This window comes from Macadamia integrifolia, chromosome 6 (genome assembly GCF_013358625.1).
Source record: "Macadamia integrifolia cultivar HAES 741 chromosome 6, SCU_Mint_v3, whole genome shotgun sequence".
Lineage (NCBI taxonomy): Eukaryota > Viridiplantae > Streptophyta > Magnoliopsida > Proteales > Proteaceae > Macadamia > Macadamia integrifolia.
Genome location: NC_056562.1, coordinates 22,184,024 through 22,199,093, shown reverse-complemented (window position 1 = coordinate 22,199,093; position 15,070 = coordinate 22,184,024).

Below are 15,070 nucleotides of genomic sequence, written 5' to 3'. Positions count from 1 at the left end.
CGATATCCACGAAAAACAATCAATCAGGCTGTTGGGTCCAACGAGACCTTAATTATGAAATTTCTTAAGATAATGGCTTTATGTATATCATTATCAAGGTTGATCAGAGTCCAAGGATCATAATCCTAACCCTACATGATCATGTTAATATCAAATTATTAGGATCATGTTAATACATCAAATTGTTCTTGAGATAACAATAACTCAAGACCAAGGATCATGGTAATTTTCTTTATGTACATATATCTCAAGAACAACTTGATAACAATAACGCAAATTACCATCAACAAATCACTTTCAGAAAGAATCACATAAGAATAATAATAATCCTCATCATAATATCACTATTTTTTTTTTCTGGGGGGAGGGGGGGTTTGGGTGGGTGTTTCACCTCGGGATGGTATCGGATCCCTCCTTTCATCGGCCCACGAGCGTTATCATGTTGAACTCTAAATCCAACATACGAAACCAGAGTTCCATCGTCTTTGGGAATCGTGCATTCAACCTGCAAACTCAATACGTTAAAAATCAAAATGATCGAAAATGGGAAAAATAAAAAACAGAGTGAAACCCACGATCTTCTAACATATAAATTCTTACTTTAATTTCTCTAAAGGGGATCAGAAGACTTTTTTCGAGCTTCGAATCCAATCCAAGAATACGAGCAGCATGGCGGAAGTTACGGTTTGTTGCAGCAAGAGCGTTCATCGTTATATAAACCAATGAAATAAAAAATACCCAGAAACGGAAAAACAAAGATGACAAAAAGAAAATGTCAGACACAATCAAAGGAGAGAAAACTGAAGGAATCAAATAAAACAAATAAAGGTGAGAAGGTGAGAAGGTGAGAAGGCGAGATGGGTATTTATAGATTTAAGAAGAGGTAAAGGATTAGAATATAGTATTCATGGTTAATGTAAAAATGGAATCTGACACTAGAAAGAGTGAGAGAAAGAGAGGTGAAGATAGAAGCTGTGATCTGTGGAGCAAAGCAGAGCTCAGTTTGAAGCATTAAAGGCAATGACTTTTCTCTAACTTTTCCTTATTGGAGGACGATGTTAATACCAAATCTGATACTTTCAGTGACAGAGCTATTTAGTTTCCATTATTACCCCAAACAAAATTTCAATGGAATATCCCTCATTTTGAAACGTATTTAACGGAACCTACTTGCCGTGCCGTTATAATAGGGAAGCTTGTGTTGTGTGAAATTATTTTATTGCCCTCACATCTATTGTTGGTTTTTTTTTTTTTTTGAATTCTTGTGTGGATATTCCTTCACAAATGATCTAATAAGAATTAGGTCTAAGCAGGAATTCTGGATTCTTCTCTTTCATGAACTCTTAAGTTTTTTTTTTTTTTTTTTTTCATTTATTATAGAGATTTCGTGGTTAAATCTTAAGAATCACTTTGTCATTTTTATTTTAAATGGGTGATTGTGGTGAAGATAACGACATGGGTATATATGCACTATTACAATTATTCGTGTAATTAAATAAATGTTTCCTTAAAAACCATTTTGGATTTAAAAAAAAAAAGTAGTTATCATATCTATTTGAGGTATTGATTTGTGATTGATGTCATGAAAATCTGAACTGGATAAATTGTACGCAAAGAGTCGAAGAGGACAAAAAGGGTGACAATTAGGTATTGATTTGTGATTGATGTCATGGAAATCTAAATTGGATAACTTGTACGCAAAGAGTCAAAGAGGACAAAAAGGGTGACAATTGGAGCAGATTTCCACGAAAACTCTTTGATATCTAAGTCAAATTCTGAACAAACACTCGATTTTGATAGTTCAGGAATCAGAATTTGTCTCCCATACTTTGGACGTTGGTTTATTTATAGGATGAGAGGGGAATGATCTGAATTCACGTAGGCGATGCTAACGACATTGTAGCGACCTTTTACATATCTTCATGTTTATTAAGATACACGGGGTGTCGGCTCTCAATAGTTTCGTAGTGGCATTGGGCCACTTATTAGATGAATATGATTCATTTTCACTTGGCAACCTCATATTAACAGCTGGATTAAGTGATTTGGCGATCAATCACTATAATAGAATCATGCATGAATTATGGACACGGCTCCTTGAAGACCACAAATAAATCTAAGGGTCACTTTATCATTATCTCAATACCTTAATAAGGTAAATAAAATAAAGTAATGATTTAGACCAATGGAATTCCGTTTGCTATAATTACAAAAATTGCTTCCATATTGATTTCTTCTTCTATTTCAAATTCCAATTTTCTTTGTTTATTAATAACTTAATCCTTCGGAAAAAAAAAAATGTTCTATCAATAGCAATAGAAATTTTTACAAACATCTTTCAATTACTTAATCCTTATATAGTTTCAATTAGCACATTGTCCCCCCACAAAAAAAGAGGGAACACATCGTGGATGACCCGGCCCTCACTTCCAAGATGGTTAATTAATGAACCTCTTTTAATTTAAAGGGATTTTGTGATATAAATTTGCATTAATTTCTTACATAGCGAAGACTTTGTTTTTTTTTTTTTTTTTTTGACATTAAATACCAAATATAAAAAAATATTTGGGGGGGGGGTATGATCAGTAGGTATTAAATGTCACGTTCCACATTAAAGCTTTATTTTTATTATTATTATTATTTTTTAATCACTATGAAACAAATTTCATAATTCCAAACTTGTTTGTCCATTCGTTATATGACCATCATATTTACATAGGAACAAATACAGAAAAATATAAATTTTATATGTTTGGCTGCATGATTTCGATGTGTTATTAGTTAAAGATGATAAATCGAAACAAAAAAAATCATAAGACTTAAAGTCCTTCTCTATTTATCATAAAATCATTTTTAAATGATCGATATTAACTATTTAACATCAATTTTAACGCCAAGGAGGTCCAAGACTTGGCTCTTTTTTTCAAAGGACATTGTCCTTTCTAGATAAAATTGATAGATTAGTTAGGTCATATAATTCGTATGCCCTTTAAAAAAAATAGAATATCGTAAGACCTATCCACTGACAAACAAGAAGAACATATTTTTAAGTTATTTATTAAAGGATTGATCTTCATATATTTTCTCTAGTTTCTCAAATAATTAACAAATAAATCAAATAGGTGAGATCATCCAATAAAAAATGAATTTTTAGGTTTATCTATTAAAATTTTCCAAAATAAGGGTAAAATGTAATAAAAAAAGGATGAGAAGGGGGTTTTGGGAAACATAAATATACCGCCGTTATGTCAAGCAGTAAACGGAGAAAAGTTGCCGTCTTTAAAGCTCCAGAATATTAATCTATATTCGATCCTCATGGAAAGCGTGAAATACGGGAAATTTATAGAATACAGCTCTTATTGTACATCTGAACTGAACACTCCTTTCATCTTGACTGTTGGATCTCTGATCAACGGTATATTCCTAATGGGTCTGGCCTACACTAGCTTAGATTTTAAAAGGTTACCATATATAAAATGTCCAAAAAGTAATAAATACGTGGCGTGGAGGTGGCATTATGAGCTGGTTGACAACGGTCATTAATGATGTGCCAATACTGAGTCGCCGCGTCTATCAGGCTGATGTGGATTTTAAAACGGTCGCCGCGTCTATCCGGCTGACGTGGATTTTAAAAGTTCGCGCATCTATCCGGCTGATGTGGATTCTTTAAGGGTCGCCGCGTCCCATGAGGACGCGCTCATCTGATTGGTGAAACTAACCAAACAAGGGTTAAGGCAAGTCAGCTGCTGCCTCACAGCTGGTACATAATTACGTGGCAGATTTCGTTTCGTTCTTATCCGAAACGTTTATTAAGGAAACGTGAGTTTCACCGTCACTGGAGACGACTTGTCATTATCCATTGCTTAAAATTGTTTGTGTGACGTGGGAAGGTGATTTAACAACGGTTGCAAATGGGTGAAATTTTAAAAAATGACCAGGCTGGCGTGTAAACCCCAACCCATGTGTCTAGCGCATAGTTAACAAATTCGGATTCGGGAATTATTCGGGCGGAGAATTATTCGGAATAATTTAATTGATTAATTTAAGGATTCGGTCAAAAAAGCGGTCAAAAAAGCTTATTGGGGGTTTTTTTTTTTTCTTTTTTTTTTTTTTTTTTTTTTAATACTATTTAATTGGATCGAATAATTCGGTTTAATTCGGATTCGGTCTGAATTATTCGCGTTTTATATTTACTTTTGAAAAAATCGGGAATTTTATCGAATTTTATTTTAAATTCGGATTCGATCAGAATTTTTGATAAAATTCGAAAAAATTCGGTTCAGCCGAATAATTCGCGAATTATTCGGCCGAATTGATAACACTGGTCTAGCACATGATAAGTTTGGAAGCGATAATAATTTGGTAACGGATACATATGATATACGAAAATAATACTTTTTAAAAATTCGGCACAATAAAAAGCACATGGAAATGATATGGTACTATTGCTGTCGAAAATCCATATGAGCTGATCCTGCACAAATACAGAAGGTAGAGGCCAGGATGTTTATCCGGGGTTAGTCCTCCAACGCCCAAGTTAGAGATCGATCACACAACTTTTCACAAGGGTAATGGTGAGGGTTTTTCTACATACCTATTTTTCTCCGTTCGGGCCCTCTCTTATAGTCCTTAGGGTTTACGGTTTCTCTTTCCCTTGGAGGAGTCCTCCTCGGGTCTGCCTCCTTTCCTCTTCGAGTCCTACTCAGAGACGTCTTATTCCCTTTGTGGGGAATGTTCTCTTCACGCGGTTGACGCGGTCAGACTCTTTGTAGCCTCTAACAGGTGAGCGACACATGTCTTTTCCTTGGATACCACGTATTCTTACCTTACTGGGTAATCAATTTGGCTATATCAGTAGCCCCTTACTCTCACCAGGAGGCTCTTCCTGTAAGAGTAACCAAGTTTTTTGTCATTCTTTCTCATTCATGCGTCCCTTTGACCTTATTCCTTCGGTTTCGGCTTTAGTTTTGCTTGCAACCGAGACCTTCGGTCCGGTCAGCTCGGCCTCGGCCCCAGCTCCTAACCGAGGTAAGGACCTTCGGTCAGATCCACTCGGCCTTGGCCTGAGCTCCCAACCGAGGTTAAGACCTTCGATCAGGTCCGCTTGACCTTGGCTTGAGCCCCCAACCGAGATAGGGACCTTCGGTCATGTCAGCTCGGCCTCGACCTGAGCTCCCAACAGAGGTAAAGACCTTCGGTCAGGTTTGCTCGGCCTTATCCTGTGCTCCCAATTGAGGCTAAGACCTTCAAACAGGTCCGCTCGGCCTTGGCCTGAGCTCCCAACCGAGGTTGTGGCCTTCGGTCAGGTCAGCTCGACCTTGGCCTGAGCTCCCAACCGAGGTGAAGACCTTCGATCAGGTCCGCTCGGCCTTGGCCTTAGCTCCCAATCAAGGTTGTGACCTTCGGTCAGGTCCGCTCAGCCTTGGCCTGAGCCCCCAACCGAGGTAGGGACCTTCGATCAGGTCAGCTCGACCTCGGCCTGAGATCTGAACCGAGGTGAAGACCTTCGGTCAGGTCCGCTCGGCCTTGGCCTGAGCTCCCAATCGAGGTGGTGACCTTCGGTCAGGTCAGCTCGGCCTTGGCCTTAGCTCCCAACCGAGGTGAAGATCTTCAGTCAGGTTTGCTCAGCCTTAGCCTGAGCTCCCAACTGAGGTTGTGACCTTCGATCAGGTCCACTCGGCCTTGGCCTAAGCTCCCAACCTAGGTAAAGACCTTCGGTCAGGTCTGCTCGGCCTTAACCTGAGCTCCCAATTGAGGTTAAGACCTTCTATCAGGTCCTCTGAGCCTTGGCCTGAGCTCCCAACCGAGGTGAAGACCTTCGATCAGGTCCGCTCGGCCTTAGCTTGTGTTCCCAACAGAGGTTAAGACCTTCGATCAGGTTCGCTCGGTCTCGGCCTGAGCTCCCAACTGAGGTGAAGACCTTCGATCAAATCCTCTCGGCCTTGGGCTGAGCTCCCAACAGAGATTGTGACCTTCGGTCAGTTCCGCTCAGCTTGAGCCCCCAATCGAGGTAGGGACCTTCGTCAGGTCAGTTCAGCCTCAGCCTGAGCTCCCAACCGAGGTGAGGACCTTCAGTCAGGTCTGCTCAGCCTTGGCCTGAGCTCCCAACCGAGGTAGAGACCTTTGGTCAGGTCTGCTCTGGATCAGATCTCGAGGGGTGGTAATTAGTGACGTGACGGCGCCATTAATGCTCAGGTAGTCGTATCGTTTTTCTTCTATTTATAAAGTGTGGGGGTCCATTTGTGGGTCACTTTTGTTTTTCCCTCGGAGAGCCTTCCTTCGGTCTAGGTGTTCCTTTTCCTTTAGCGCTTTGTCTTCACCAAAAGTAAATACAATGTCTTCTTTGTTCGGGTACAGTCCCTCGTCCTCCGAGAGGACAAAGTCTCACCGTAGGTATCGGAGTCCAGGGGGTCCGAGGGATGTCCTCAGGCTCTTCCCTCGATTTTTCCTTTGCTCGTGACTCATCGTCTGTGGCCTCGCCGTCTGGGACCGAGGGTGGCTCAAACGGTAAGGGATTCAGGGAGAGGGTGCTTGAATCCAGAGCCCAGACCCACGACCCCCTTGAGGTGGAGCTCTGCACATCGTTTTCACCATGGATGAGCTAGAGCTGGGGGAGCTAAGGGCCTCCTTCAGTATCTCGGATGCTTTCGAGCTTCGGCTATCGAAACTGATCGATCGAGCCAGCTATCGAAACTCCGAAGAGCTGTGCTTATATAAGGAGGCGTTTAAGGCCGGCCTTCGGCTTCCCTTCCATCCTTTTTTTTCCCGAGTGTTTCGGCACTACAGGATTTGTCCGACCCAGCTGACGTCGAACGGATGGCGACAGATGCTTAGCTTCGTCGTCCGTTTCTCTAGGCGCCAGAGGCCTCTCTCCCTCCCTCTCTTCGTCAACTGCTTCCTTCTTCAGGCTTGTAAGGGGCTTTCGGGCTGGTACTACTTTAGCCCTCGGAAATACCTTCGGATGCTGAACGGTTACCCAATGTCAATCCACGGGTGGAAGGAGAAATTCTTCTTCGTGAGGTCGTCCGAGGGGGTGCCCTTCAGCACCGTCTAGGATATCTCCGATCTGAGGACGGTGAACTACGCCCCTGCCCTTCTTAAGACAGATGCGGAGTCGATGGCGATGGTGAAGCATCAAGAAACCTGCCCTCCAGTTGAGTCCGACAGCCTTAAGTTCGATGCCATTTTGTTCATATTCGGGCTTAGCCCGGGTGAGTCTTAGGCCAGCCCAAGTTTATTTGCCTCGGTTACTTGTGTTTCATACTAACTCCCTTCATCTTCATGCAGTACAAATCTCCAGGGCCAAGGCTAGGGTTGCAGCTGCGGAGAGGCAAGTCCAGATAAGGGAGGTCAGAGCGTGGGATGCGCAGTAGCAGCAGAGGCTAAAGAGGAAAGAGAAGAAGAAGGGGTCTCCCTCCTCCGAAGCTCCCCCACAAAAGAAAAGGTCTAGGGCCGAAGGACCCAGTACCGAAGCGGTCCAGGCCCTCGCTACTCTGGGCCATAGCTTGTTTGTCTGAGACTCTTCCCCCGTGGCAGACTTTAAATGCCCGAGGGTTGGGAATGTTAAGGATGAGGTTGGCTTCATCCCTCGATGGTTGGTTAAAGAAGACAACACTCTGTCCGTCGATTGTGTCGCTCGAGAGCTGGTACTGAAGGGCAGCCTCCCCCGAGATGCCACCGAAGCATAACGACAAGGGATGACGGCCAAGATAACTAGTGCCTGCATCTTCATGGTAGGGGTAAGCTTTGGTTTTCCAAACCTTGATTTATTATCATTGCAACGTACTGACCATCGGTGTCTTATGCAGGCCCAAAACCAAGTGGGTCAGCTGGCAATCCGGGCCAAAGCCATAGCCCGAGACCTCGAGGCTTCAGAACACTAGAAGTCAGTCCTGGAGAATGAGCGTTCGGTTCTCCTCGAGAAGGTGGAGCCCCTAAAAGTGGACCTTCTTCATACTCGCCAGGAATACGATCAGAAGCTTGCGGAGCTGAAGGCGTAGATAACGGCAAGGGTTAAAGAGGCCGAGACCCGAGGGGCTGAGAAGTATAAGGCCTTTGAGGGCTTTCGGGAGGAGGTCAAATGTGCCATCACCCCTGGGTTCACAATGGGTGCTACTAGGTCTGAGACTGGGTCCTTGAGCATTACCCAGAGGTCTCTTTCAAGGACAATGGGCTCATCTTCAAAGAGGAGTGTGTTGAGGCAGCCCCAACAGCCACCGAGGTTGCCGATGTCGACGGAAAAGGTTGTAGCGAGGAAGGTGAGGTTTAGCTGCAACGTGAGGTTCCTTTGACTCCTGGTACGATGGCTCTGATGGGGAGACCCTCCACCATGCCGACAACGAGGCCGTGAACCTGATAGACGCCTCCTGAAGCCACCCTGCACCTTACCTCAGCCTTCGGGCTCTCTTTTTTTTTTTGTGATGTGAGCCTTCGGGCTATCCTCTTTTTTTTTGTGATGTGAGCCTTCGGGCCTTTTCATGTAATCTCGGCCTTCGGACCTTTTTAATGAATGAATATTTCCGTTTCTTTGGATACCTTACCTTTTGCTTTTTCGTATCTTTTTTATGTTAAGGGATCTTTAGCCCGTAGGTAGGTGCAAGAAGGCCAAACCCCTCGGTGGCCCAAGGATTAATACGCCTCTACTCTAGTACGAGGCTTGGTTCTGCTCCATCTGCTTATCCGAGAGGTTTCCCACATCCGAGGGCCATGGACTTGAGGGATCCTAAACAAGTAGGATTCGGTCGGTGCCCCCGACCGAGGTAAGAACCTTCGATTAGGTCTGCTCGGCCTTTTCTTGAGCTCCCGACGGAGGTTGTGACCTTCGGTCAGGTCCACTCGGCCTTGGCCTGAGCTCCCAACTTAGGTTGTGACCTTTGGTCAGGTCAGCTCGACCTTGGCCTGAGCTCCCAACCGAGGTGAAGACCTTCGTTCAGGTTTGCTCGGCTTTGGCCTAAGCTCCCAACTGAGGTTGTGACCTTCGGTTAGGTCCGCTCGGCCTTGGCCTGAGCTCCCAACCAAGGTAAAGACCTTCGGTTAGGTCAGCTCGACCTTAGCCTGAGCTCCCAGTCGAGGTTAAGACCTTTGGTCAGGTCTGCTCAACCTTGGCCTGAGCTCCCAACCGAGGTGAGGACCTTCGGTCAGGTCCGCTTAGCCTTGGCTTGAATACCCAACCGAGGTAAGGACCTTCAGTCAGGTCCTCTTGGCCTTTGCCTGAGCTTCCAATAGAGGTAGGGACCTTCTGTCAGGTCCACTCGGCCTTGGCCTGAGCTCCCAACCAAGGTGAGGACCTTCGGTCAGGTCCGCTCAGTCTTGGCCTGAGCTCCCAATCGAGGTGAAGACCTTCGGTCAGGTTCGCTCGGCCTTGGCCTGAGCTGCCAACTGAGGTTGTGACCTTCGGTCAAGTCTGCTCGGCCTTGGCCTGAGCTCCCAACCGAGGTAGGGACCTTTGACTGTATCCCTTCGTCAAGTTCCCTTCGGCTCTGCCTTGATCAATAACCATGGTGATGACCGAGGTAAGGACCTTTAGCAAAGCTAAAGCCACCAAACAGGAGAATTCCTATCAATTGCTATAAACCAGCTTACATATTTTTCATAAGTAAAATCATCTGGAGAGCTTAGGGTGAGTAGTTACAACTAGAAAGTGCTTAGGAGCAAAAAATTACAAAATGTGATTGCAAGCTACTTCACTACTGGTAGAATTTTCTTAAGCTCTTCAAGTTCCACGATCGGGGTACCCTCTCTCCCCTCATAGTCTCCAGGTGATAGGAACCCGGTTATATTACCCTTGAGACTCTTAAGGACCTTCCCAATTCAGAGCTAGCTTTCCTTGATGCCTCGGGTCTGATATTTCTGTCCTTTTGAGGACGAGGTCACCCATTCTGTACTCATTCTTTCGGACTTTGGAGTTATAGTGCCTCACAACCCTCTACTGGTAGGCGTCGATCCTTTCTTGTGAGGTGTCCCTGACTTCGGTCAAGAGGTCTAAATTCGCTCAGAGTCCTTTATCATTTTCTTCTTCATTGTAGTACTGAATTCGATGGGTTACGACCCCTACCTCCACCGAAAGTACATCTTCGATGTCGTAAGTTAAAATGAAGGGTGTTTCTCCAGTGGCTGACCTCTCAGTTGTGCGGTAAGCCCAGAGGATATTGTACAAATTATCTGTCCATAACCCTTTGGCATCATCCAGTCTCTTCTTTATTCCTTGGAGCAGGGTACGGTTGGTTACCTCTGTCAGCCCGTTGGTCGATGGATAACCGACATATGTTTTTCTGTGGTCGAGGGCATCACAAAACGAGCCGAAAGTCAGATTGGCGAACTGAGTTCCATTGTCCGTTACCACAACTTGAGGGATTCCAAATCGATAGACTACCGCCCTCTGGAAGAAGTTCCTTACATTCTTTTCGGATATCGTCGCTAGTGCTTCAGCCTCTGCCCATTTCGTGAAGTAGTCTACAACCACCACTACAAACTTCTTTTGTCTTGTGGCTAGGGGGAATGGGCCTCGGATGTCCATTCCCCACATGGTGAATGGTATCGGGCTTAATAGGGATGAGAGCTCGGTAGAGTGCTGCCTAGGGACGGGGGTGAACATTTGGCACTTTACGCACTTCCTGACTAACGATTCTGCATCCTTCCTCATTGTCGGCTAGAACAGGCCCTGCCTCAGCACTTTATGTGCCAAGGCCTAGGCTCCCAGGTGTTGGCCGCATATCCCTTCAGGCACTTGAGGTACGGCACGGTGAACCCTATTTTGTACAGCGTCTCGTCCTTCAAAAGGAAGCATGCTAACCTCATTCGTACTTTCTTTGCCTCGTCCCTATTCTTGGGGAGCTTTCCTTCCTTTAGGTATTCGGTTATGGCATCCATCCATCTATGGTCGTATTCGCTTACAGGTAATACCTCTTGGGGTCTTTCGGTACTCGGCTGTGGTAGCACTTCAAAATACACTGATCGTCCAAGGTCTGCAAAGTCAAAGGTGGCCAAATGTGGCATTGTGTCTACACTAGCATTCTCTTCTTGTGGCACCTGCCTTACCTCGAATTCCTTGAAGGCTGTTATTCTTTCTCACACTGTCTTCAAGTACCCATCCTTCCTTTGTTCTTTGTCCTGGTAGTCTTCATTCACCTGTCATACCATGAGCTGTGAATCACTATGCACCACTAGCTCCTGTACCATCAAAGCCCATGCCAGATTAATTTCAGCTATTAACACTTCGTACTTTTCTTTGTTGTTGGAGGCATCAAAGTCAAACCGTAGGGCGTACTCGATCTTGAAACCTCTGGGGCTGACCAATATGATCCCTGCGCCGCTTCCTGCACTGTTGGAAGCACCATCCACATACAATGCGTAAGCCTTTTCTCCTCGGTCCTCGAAAGATTCTTGGGGATCGTCAGGGAGCGTCGTCTCGGCTATGAAGTCTGCGAGGGCCTGTGCTTTTATTGTAGTTCTCATTTTGTACTGGATGTCGAATTCTCCCAACTCTAGGGCCCAGTTTACCAGGCGACGGGATATATCCGGCCGCTGCAGTGTCTTCTTCAGGGGTTGGTCTGTGAATACGCATACTGTATGTGATTGAAAATAGGGCCTCAACTTTCTTATTGCTGTTACCAGGGCGTATGCCACTCTCTCCATTTTTCTGTATCTTGTTTCGACATCTAGCAGGGTTCGACTGACGTAGTATATTGGTCGTTGCTGCCTTCCTTCTTCCTTCGTCAGTACTACACTTACAACTACTGCTGATACAGCAAAGTACAATTACAAGTTATCCCCGGCATTTGGCTTTGTCAGCAGTGGGGGTGCTGCCAGGTACTCCTTCAGTTGTTCAAAGGACTTTTCGCATTCCTCCGTCCATTCGAATTTTTTGGATCCCTTCAAGGCTCTGAAGAAGGGGAGGCATCTGTTAGCCATCCGAGATAGGAATCGTTGTAGGGCAGTGACTCTGCCTGTTAGCTCCTGGACTTGCTTCACATTCTGGGGCGACCTCATATCTCGAATGGCTTGTATTTTTACAGGATTGGCTTCAATTCCACTCTCAGAGACAATAAAACCGAGGAACTTTCCCGAGGCTACTCCGAAGGCGCACTTTGCTGAGTTCAGCTTCATGCCGTACTGCCTCAGCACCTGAAACGCCTTTTCTAAGTCTTGAATGTGTTGTTCTGCCTTCAGGATTTTTACAAGCATATCGTCCACGTATACCTCCATGGTTTTGCCGATCATCTCCTTAAAGATTTTATTCACCAACCTTTGATAGGTGGCCCCTGAGTTTTTTAGCCCGAAGGGCATGATTTCATAGCAGTACAAGCCCCCCTCGGTCACGAAGGATGTCTTCGGGACATCACCCTCAGACATCTTGATCTGATTGTATCCCGAGTACGCATCCATGAAGCTCAGCGCCTTGTATCCTGCCGTGGCATCGATGAGGAGGTCTATTTTCGACAGGGGTACCCGTCCTTTGGGTAGGCCTTGTTCAGATCGGTGAAGTCGATGCAGATCCTCTACTTTTCATTTGCCTTAGGGACCATCACCACGTTGGATATCCACTCCGGGTATTGGATCTCGCGGATGAACTAGGCCTGTAGCAACTTCTCTACTTCATCTATTTTTTGCTGCCTTTCGGGGGCGAAGGTCCTCTTCTTCTGTTGCATCGACTTCTTTATTGGGTTGACACTCAGATGATGCTCTATTACCTCTCGGTCAATTCCAGGCATGTCTAAGGCCAACCAGGCGAAGACGTCAGAGTTGTTTTGGAGGAAAGAGATGAGTTTTTCTCGTTGTTCTCTTGGCATTGTAGCCCCGACCTGGAATTGGCGAGTGTTATCCCCCTCTTCGGCCTCAACTTGTATCAGATCCTCAGTCGGTTCCCCCCTTTGATAACTGGTGTCATCGCACAGATCTTCTATCGTGAGTGCCTCGCCCGCCTTCTCTCTTCCCCATAAGGTAGTGGCGTAGCATCTCCGGGATGCCTCCTGATCGCCTCGACATTCACCGACACCATTCTTGATTGTAAATTTCATCTTGAGATGTGGTGTGGAGACGACAACCTTTAGCAGGTTTAAACCAACTCTCCCTAGTATGGCATTGTATGCCGAAGTAATGTCTACTACCAGGAAGTTGATCATGACTGTTACTTGGCGATCTCTGGTGCTGGCTCTTATCAGTAACTCAATCGATCCCTCCACTTTTACTGGAACGCCGGAGAATCCCTGCAATGGGTGTTCGACTTTCTTCAGCTTTCCCTCATCCAGGCCCATCTTCTAAAAAGCCTCAAGGAACAGGATATCAGCTGAACTGCCGTTATCCACCAAGATCCTCTTACTCTGCAATCAGCTATGGTCATGGTGACTACCAGGGCGTCATCATGTGGAGTGTGCACCCCTTCTAGATCGTCATCTGAGAAGGAATTTACCATCCCCGTCTTCGCCTTCTTGTTTGACCATTCTGCCACATGTACGCTTCTAGCATAGGCTTTTGCTTTCCTGGCTGAGACTGAACTTTCTTTAGTAGTTAGGCCTCCACAGATTGTCACTATAACCCTAGTTGGGCTTTTATTCTCGTCCCGAAGGTGACGGTCAGCTTCCTCAGGTGTCCGATCCCTTTGTCGCTCCTGATTGCCTCTGTGGGCTGGCCCTCTTCTTTCATAGCGGCCTTTGCCATCCCTATGATGATTGTCCCTGTGGTCATTACCGTCCTGGGCATCCTCCTTTTCGTGGTCCACAAATCGGCCTAGATATCCTATTCGGATCATTCCTTCTATTTCCCCCTTGAGGTGCTAACAATCTTCGGTGTCGTGGCCGTGGTCCCTGTGGAAGTGGTAATATCTGTTCATATTGCGTCTCTCGGGGTGTCATCCCATCTTCCCTGACCACTTCATGGCTCTGGCATCCGGGAAGTCCTTTATCTGCATCAGTATATCCATTCGTCTCCTATTCAGGGGCACGTATTTCTCGAACTTCCTTGGTGGACTGGGTGCCCGACCACTCTCGGGCTTTTGTCTTTTGCTTTTTTCAGAAGGTTTGTCGTCCCCCCTTGAGATCCTTTTCCTTCTCGTCTTTCTTTCAGCTTCTTCATCGGCTTGAAGGGTTTCTTTCATCTGGATGTACTTATCGCACCGAGCTCTCAACTCGGCTAGGTTCCTCGGTGTATGCTTCACCAAAGACCTTTTTAGCACCTTATCCTTGATGCTTCCCAGTAGGTCTGTGAACTCTTCTTTGGGGTCCAGACCTTTGATCGTGATCTTCTCTTGTTGGAAGCGCTTCATGTAGTTTCGCAGTGATTCTCCTTCATGTTGCTTGACGTTGGTCAAGTTCAATGTGGTCTTCTGAAGGGGTTGGCTACTGGGGAATCCATTCATGAAGAAGTAACTTAGATCACTGAAGCTGTGGATTGACTTCGTCGGCAGACGGTTGTACCATAGCTTTGCTGCTCCTCTGAACGTCAATGGCAGGGCGTGACACATGATGTTTTTCGAGACTCGATGGAACTGCATAGCAACCTTGAAGCCTTCCAGATGATTGACGGGGTCCCCAGACCCATCGTAGGTGTCATACTTTGGCAGGTGAAAGTCGATCGGGAGTGGATCCCTCATGACCTCATCAGCTAGAGCCGTGTCATTAGTGAGGTCTGGCCCACGAGCTCCCGTCTGATTTTCTGCCACCTTCTTGATCTCATCTTTCAGGTCCAGGATCATCTGCTTCAACCTTGAGTCCTCATGTCTCTGTTCGTCTCCTTGGCGTGGTTCCCCATGTCGGTCTCCGATGGCACACCGCGTCCTTTCCCTGGGTGTGGGACTTTCCCTCATTGCTTGGTTTCGAAGATTATGACCATACCTTATTGATCTTGTACTGCTTCGGTCCTCGTCTCGAGCTCTCTCGGGCTAGATATGGGGCCCTCGTTGTGCTCCGCCGATCTTCTGAGAGACAGCTTTGGAGACCTCCTTCATTGCCTCGGCCATTCGGTCATATTTCTCCTGGAGGGCTTCGAACTGCTTCCTTGTCACATATTTCTGCGCTCCAGAAGGGGGTGGAGGATTACTATCTCCGCGCATCGAATATCCGACCGAAAGCTGGTA